General features: G+C 45.6%; 1 long non-coding RNA gene across 1 annotated transcript in view; it reads right to left on the bottom strand.

Moving 5' to 3' along the window:
- The window catches only part of LOC125141531, an 8,772-nt gene extending 2,071 nt beyond the window's left edge, over window positions 1–6,701 (bottom strand). Inside the window, exons 1-2 of the long non-coding RNA XR_007140941.1 lie at window positions 6,033–6,701; window positions 5,834–5,941 (exon numbers count right to left, since the gene is read on the bottom strand). This is a non-coding gene — a long non-coding RNA (uncharacterized LOC125141531). The remainder of the gene's footprint in view (window positions 1–5,833; window positions 5,942–6,032) is intronic.
- Window positions 6,702–6,969: the final 268 nt, after the last annotated feature.

Below are 6,969 nucleotides of genomic sequence, written 5' to 3'. Positions count from 1 at the left end.
GGGAGAGAGAAGAGAGAGAGAGAGAGAGAGAGAAAAAAAAAAAAAAAAGGGGGGGAGAGAGAGCAAGGGGAAGGAGAAGAGAGGGAGGTAGAGAGAGAGGGGAGGGAGAGAGGAGAGAAGGGGGAGGGGAGAGAAGAGAGAGAGGAGGAGAGAAGGGGGAGAGAGGCAGAGAGAGAGAGAGAGAGAGAGATCAGTAGAGAACAAAAAAAACAAAAAAAAAAAAATAACAAAAAAAAGAGGAGGGAAGACGTTACAAATCTCCCCAACCCTGAAAGTCCCCAGAAAGGCGGGCAGAGGCAATAGAGGGGCCGCGGCTAGGGGACGTATCAAGCCAAAGCGGGATCCCCTCCCCACAGTGTACGTCCCACGCAAGAAGCCCGCTGCGTGGAACCGAAAAGGGGCCCGGGACGGCTACGCGTTGTAACCGGAAGCGGCAGAGGACGTAACCACACAGGCTGTGGTGCGGCGGGTGGGGACAAAGAAGAGAGCAGAACGAGGGGTTGACCGCCGGGTCTAGAACAACCAACCCACGGCAAGCAGCTGTACGGCTGCACGGTCGACGACTTGAGCCACTTGGCATTCGTACGCTCCGTCGAGTCTGGCGCGGCACGCTTGAGATTACGTAGGTGGAAGGACAGTTGAGATAGAAGAAGAGAAAGTCATAGATTTATCTCTATATCTCTCTCTCCTCTCTCTCTCTCCTCTCTCTTCTCCTGTCTCTCATTTGTTTCTCTCTCTCTCTTCTCTCTCTCTCTCCTCTCTCTCTCTCTCTCCCTCCCCTCTCTGCGCACTCTCATCTCTCTCTCATTTTGGTGCTTTTGGGAGAGAGGAGAGAGACGAAGAAGAGAGAGGAGAGTAGAGAGAGAAGAGGGGGGGAGACGAGAGAGAAAAAGGCAAGGGGTGAGGGGAAGAGAAGGGGGAGAAGAGAGAGACAAGGAGAGAGAGAGAGAAGAGAAAGAAGGGGGAGAGGAGATGGAGAGGAGAGAGAGAGAGAGAAATAAAAAAAAAAAAAAAAGGGGGGGAGAGATAGGAAGGGGATGAGAGCAGGAGAAGAGGAGAGAGAGAGAGAGAGACAGGGGCGTCGGGTAGAGGAGAGAGAAGGGGAGGGGTGGAGGGGAGAGAGAGAGAGAGGGAGAGGGAGAGAAGAAGGGGGGAGATATAAGAAGGAGAGAGGAGGAGAGAGAGAGAGAAAACAAAAACAAATGGGGGAGTTAGAGAGAGAGAATGGGGAGAGATAGAGAGCATATGGAGGGGAGAGAGGAGAGGAAGGAGGGGAGAGGAGGAAAGAGAGGAGAGAGAGGGAGAGGGAAGAAGAAGAAAGAAGGGGGTAGAGAGAGACGATAAGAGTGAAGAGAGAGAGAGAGAGGGGGAGAGAGAGAGAGAGAGAGAGAGAGAGTAGAGATAAGATAGAGACATAGAAGAAAAAGAGAGAAACAAAAAAAAAAGGGGTTAGAGATTGAGAAAGGTTGGGAAGGGGAGAGATAGATCTCTATAGATATAAATAGACAGGTATATGGTTGCTAGGGGAGTTTCCTGATTTTTTTATTTTCTTTTGTGTCAGAAAAAAAAAAACTCATCACATTTCTCCCGGCCCCGGGCCCTGAGAAAAGAAAAAAATAAGGCCCGAATGACTCCATGTTAATTTTTAAAAAAAATCAAAATTTGATTCTGTTTTTTTTTTTTCCAGGTGTTTTTGGGTTTTTTAATTTGGGTTTTTTTTAAAATTTTTTTAAAGGTAAATTTTTTTTTGGTTTCTTAAACCAACCAAAATGAGGTAAAAAGGTTAATTTGGAAAGAGTTGAATTTTTTTTTCCCCAAAAACATGAATGGGTGAGGAGGGCCCTTGAAAGGGTCCCAGTTTTTGAAAATGGGGTTTTGGGGAAAATTTAAAAAGCAGTTGAGAAGAGGACCCCCGAAACATTTTAACGTTGGAAAAGCTAAATTTTAAGGGAAAAAATCTCAGCGCTCTTAGTCAATTTTTGGGTTTACAGAGAACATTTTTCTTAGATCTGACCCAAAACTCATACCTAGTTTTTTTTTGCTTGTTTGAAGGCTTGGAAACCCAAATGGCTTCCCCCTGAAAATGCCAGAGCAAGAAAAAAAAAAAAAAAGAAAAAAAGAAAAAACTGTGTCCCCTGGGCAACATGGGTCTTTCCCCCAAACGCTCAATTAATGTCAGTGGATAGTGTAGTGCTGAGAAGCATTCATTCATTCATTTTCTACCGCTTATCCGAGCTACCTCGGGTCACGGGGAGCCTGTGCCTATCTCAGGCGTCATCAGGCATCGAGGCAGGATACACCCTGGACGGCGTGCCAACCCATCACAGGGCACACACACTCTCATTCACTCACACACTCACACACTACAGACAATTTTCCAGAGATGCCAATCAACCTACCATGCATGTCTTTGGGCCGGGGGAGGAAACCGGAGTACCCAGAGGAAACCCCCGAGGTACGGGGAGAACATGCAAACTCCACACACACAAAGCGGAGGCGGGAATCGAACCCCCAACCCTGGAGGAGTGAGGCGAACGTGCTTGCTGAGAAGCAGTTTAGTCGTTTTTGTTCTGTGTCTGTCAGTAATAACCAGATGCAGAGGGTTTGTTCAGAAATGGTTCAGTTCTGAGTCACTGGAGTCAGCATGCTGCTTTCTGCAGATATTCTAGAAATAGCAGAAATGATACCTGGAAAGAAGCAAAGGCAATATCTCAATCTACACAAGCTCTAACTTTTTATGATGAATCTCCATACTTCTGATGCTGACAAGGACTGCTTTTAGGTTTCTGAAAATCTGAATAAATTTGTCTCAGGAGTTCCCTGTTAGAGAATAATCGTTTCAGCTGGAGATCTTAAGTGCACTCTGAATCACAGTGAACCTCATCCTCGCTCAGCAGAAGCTCTCAGAACTGCAAAACAACACCACAGTCTTCTAGACGTGTGGACAGAAACTCCTACAGACAGACCTGGTCACAATCCACTCCTGAGAAGATCTTCACAGCAGGACTTGATAGGTTTTACACTCAGAAGCAGATTCTTTAACAGATATATTCATTCCACTCGGCTCTCTGATCATCACTACATCTCTGTCTCTGTCACCACCACACCGAGCACTCGCCATCAGCATCACTGCCTCTTCAACAACAGGTTATTACAGGATGACCTTTTCATTTACTCTATTCTGTGAGTCTTGAAGAGAGAGAGAAAATGACAGTACACATCACAAGCCAGCGGTGGGATAAGAAAAGTTCAAATCCAGCTCATCTGCCAACAATACAGCAAAAACCTGTGACATAAAGAAAAAGAGCAGCTTCCTTGAAAAAGAAATCCTACAACTGGGCAGATCCATAAATAGGGAGAACAAAACTTCAGAAATACTGCAAGGAAATAAGATTCTTCTGAAATTCTTCTGAAAAAAGCTTTGATGAAAGAGATCAATGGTGCGATGGTGAGAGACGGTACAGTAAAATAGACTCAAGCACTTCCATTTTCTTCTCACTGGAAAAATGTTCAGTGAGAAACTTCCTCACTCATCTTCTGATAGTCAGTGGCCAAGAAACACGCGATTAATTGCACAAGCACTGTCTTTTTATTTGAAGAAGAAAAAAAAAACAGGGGGGCACGGTGGCTTAGTGGGTAGCACGTTCGCCTCACACCTCCAGGGTCGGGGTTCGATTCCCGCCTCCGCCTTGTGTGTGCGGAGTTTGCATGTTCTCCCCGTGCCTCGGGGGTTTCCTCTGGGTACTCCGGTTTCCTCCCCCGGTCCAAAGACATGCATGGTAGGTTGATTGGCATCTCTGGAAAATTGTCCATAGTGTGTGTGTGTGTGTGTGTGTGAGTGTGTGAGTGAGTGAGTGAGTGAGTGAGTGAGAAGTGTGTGTGTGCCCTGTGATGGGTTGGCACTCCGTCCAGGGTGTATCCTGCCTTGATGCCCGATGACGCCTGAGATAGGCACAGGCTCCCCGTGACCCGAGGTAGTTCGGATAAAGCGGTAGAAAATGAATGAATGAATGAAAAAATAACAGCCAGCCATGTGATCCCAAAAACACTGAGCACCTTCTGACTGAACATCTGCAGCTGAGAGAGAGAGAGAGAGAGAGAGAGATGAACCAGAAAAACACTCTTCAACTTGAACAACTCCATACAGCAGCTATCAAACATGAAATCTGCAGAGTTACATGGACCTTCTAGTCTCACATTGGCCCAGTTCTGCACTGTGTTCTACTCAACAGCGTGGAATTAAAAGTTTTTAGCTCTTCCTCTGCCTTTGGTCACTTACCTCACGCCTTACCTCAGCTCACCGAAGATCTGGTCTCCTGGATAGACCACAAAAAAATCCTGAAACATTTTTATCCATCATAATCCTTGTAGATCGGACATCCTGTCAGTGGTCAATATTTGATGCACCTCACTGAACTGTAACTAAATATTTGACTTGTGTTTCTAGACCAGGAGAAACGGACCATGTCGACCTGTTTAAGACTCTAACAGTGTTTGACATCGGTGGATATTTTAGCTCATGGATCACGCTGCAGATGTATAAAACATTAACCCGAACCGTTCTGTGTGAAGAACTGATTAACAAGGCTGCAGTCTGTCCAGTCTTCTGTACATTTGACAGCTGCTCTTATCCACAGCAACTTACATTTATCTCATTTATAGAATTAAAGGTTAAGGGTCTTGCTCAAGGGCCTAGCAGTGGTGGATTGGTGGTCCTGGGATTCAAACTCACAACCTTTTAATTTGTCGGAGCACACCTTAACCACTAAGCTGCCACCTCAGACTCTACACCATCTTCAGAAGCTGCAGAAGAACAGTTGGGATTATTCTGTAGTGATCACCACTGTGTGTCAGTGTGTGAGGGAGAACAGAGCCTGGATGAGCTTCTACCATGAGGCTACAAACTGCATATGAAAAAAAAATGTTATAATGCTGTGTTATTGATCAGTTTCAGGCTGGCAGTACTGAGGATTGAAGGCCAGAATGGATCTCGACAGGCATATGTTTTTTGCCAACTTATGGTTAACCAGAACATTCCATTTGCAACACCTTGTTCCTTGAGCAAAATGTGTCCAGAAGTGAGATCACTGCTTTATTTCCGCAGGGATGCCCAAGATGGGAGATCCTATTGACCTGGACAAAGCATTGTGGTGAATGTAGTGATGAGACTGAAAGCTTTATTGTCCACATCTTTACTGACCTACAGAAACAGCGATATACCTGACAGTAATACAGTAACTCCTACTGAAGCTCCAAAACATGGCTGCACAGGTCAGCTCCTCTCATATCCAAACTACCTCGGGTCACGGGGAGCCTGTGCCTATCCCAGGCGTCATCGAGGCAGGATACACCCTGGATAGAGTGCCAACCCATCACAGGGCACACATACACACACTCTCATTCACTTACACACTACGGACAATTTTCCAGAGATGCCAATCAACCTACCATTCATGTCTTTGGACCGCGGGAGGAAACCGGAGTACCCGGAGGAAACCCCCGAGGCACGGGGAGAACATGCAAACTCCACACACACAAGGCGGAGGCGGGAATCGAACCCACAACCCTGGAGGTGTGAGGCAAACGTGCTCAACACTAAGCCACCGTGCCACCCATTCCTCTCATACAAATTACTTCAAAACATCTCTTTCTTAATGTCAGTGGATCTTATAGGGCGAAAAGCCTCGAAGACCCCTTCAATGAGGTGCTGTACCACCACTTCCTGCTCTGCCAAAGCCATCTGCAGACTGCAGTGCTGAATCCTTTCTCCCTGCGATGATGCCCAGTACTATCCTGTCTTAGTGCGATCCCGTCTGCAGGCTCTGTAACCTACCTGATCCTGTGATCCACTGCTTCAGCGACAGCCACGGATTGGATCCTCTTTTAACGCACACCATAGTTTTACCTGCAGTCTTGGCTTACAGTTTTTCTCAAGAAACATCTGTTTTCAGTAAAAAAAAAGATTTTATATGAATTTTATAGCTGTATAAGTAAAAGTAGGTATTAGGAAGAGTTATAGACCGGAAACTGACCGACTGACTGAGACACCGAGCTCTGAGGCAATAGTAGTGATAAATAAATGGTGTGTGAATGAGGTTATTGTTCACTGGTGAGTAAAAAGCCCAATTCTTTTTTTGCAGGTATGTTGTCTTAAACTGATCCAGAACAGTTTTCTAGGAAAGAGTCAGAAAAAGTCAAAAGTAGAAATATTAGGTGTGGTGCAGGATTTCACTTCAACCAAGCAGATGCTACACCTGAGTCTATTTAAAGCTAAGATCTGCTGATTAAACAGGTGGAATCAGGTGCAGCTCCTGCTTGACTAGACTAAAAACCTGCACATGTAGTCAGGTGGCAGAGGAGGTGCTGGTTACAGGTTACGCTGCTTAAACCATTGCAAATAAATCCAAGCAGAATCGAATTTGACAAACATGTCGGTGTCAGATGACGTGCATGAACAGTTCCTTGGGCTAAAAGAAGAAACATAACGAACACAACAGTACAGAGTCAGAATGTCTGGTACGGACACCTACATGAGTGTGGACATCACGAAGAACCGATGGAAGGAGCTCGTGTGTGTAACTGACTCCTGGTGTGTGCAGTCAGAATGATAGTACAGGTAAACGTGATTGTTGTAGTGCTTAGAGTCCATGATCTGTGTGGCAATGTGTGTGTGTTGAGGCATGGGACGTGAAAAATGAAACACGAAGATTAGAAGATAAAGTAGTGATTATCGATTTCTTTAACGCACAATTAAACAGAACACACACCTCTGTTTATCACACACACACACACACACACACACACACACACACACACACACACACACACACACACACACACACACACACCTGCTGTGATGAAGAAGGCTTTCAAGACAAGTTCACAGATTCTAAATGACTATGAAGAGACGTGTGAATGCCACCACATGCTGGATGGAGTGACATTTCTCAGCAGCTTAGAGATTTCAGC

Source organism: Tachysurus fulvidraco, chromosome 6 (genome assembly GCF_022655615.1).
Source record: "Tachysurus fulvidraco isolate hzauxx_2018 chromosome 6, HZAU_PFXX_2.0, whole genome shotgun sequence".
In the NCBI taxonomy this organism is placed as follows: Eukaryota; Metazoa; Chordata; class Actinopteri; order Siluriformes; family Bagridae; genus Tachysurus; species Tachysurus fulvidraco.
This window is presented reverse-complemented; position numbering and strand designations above follow the sequence as displayed.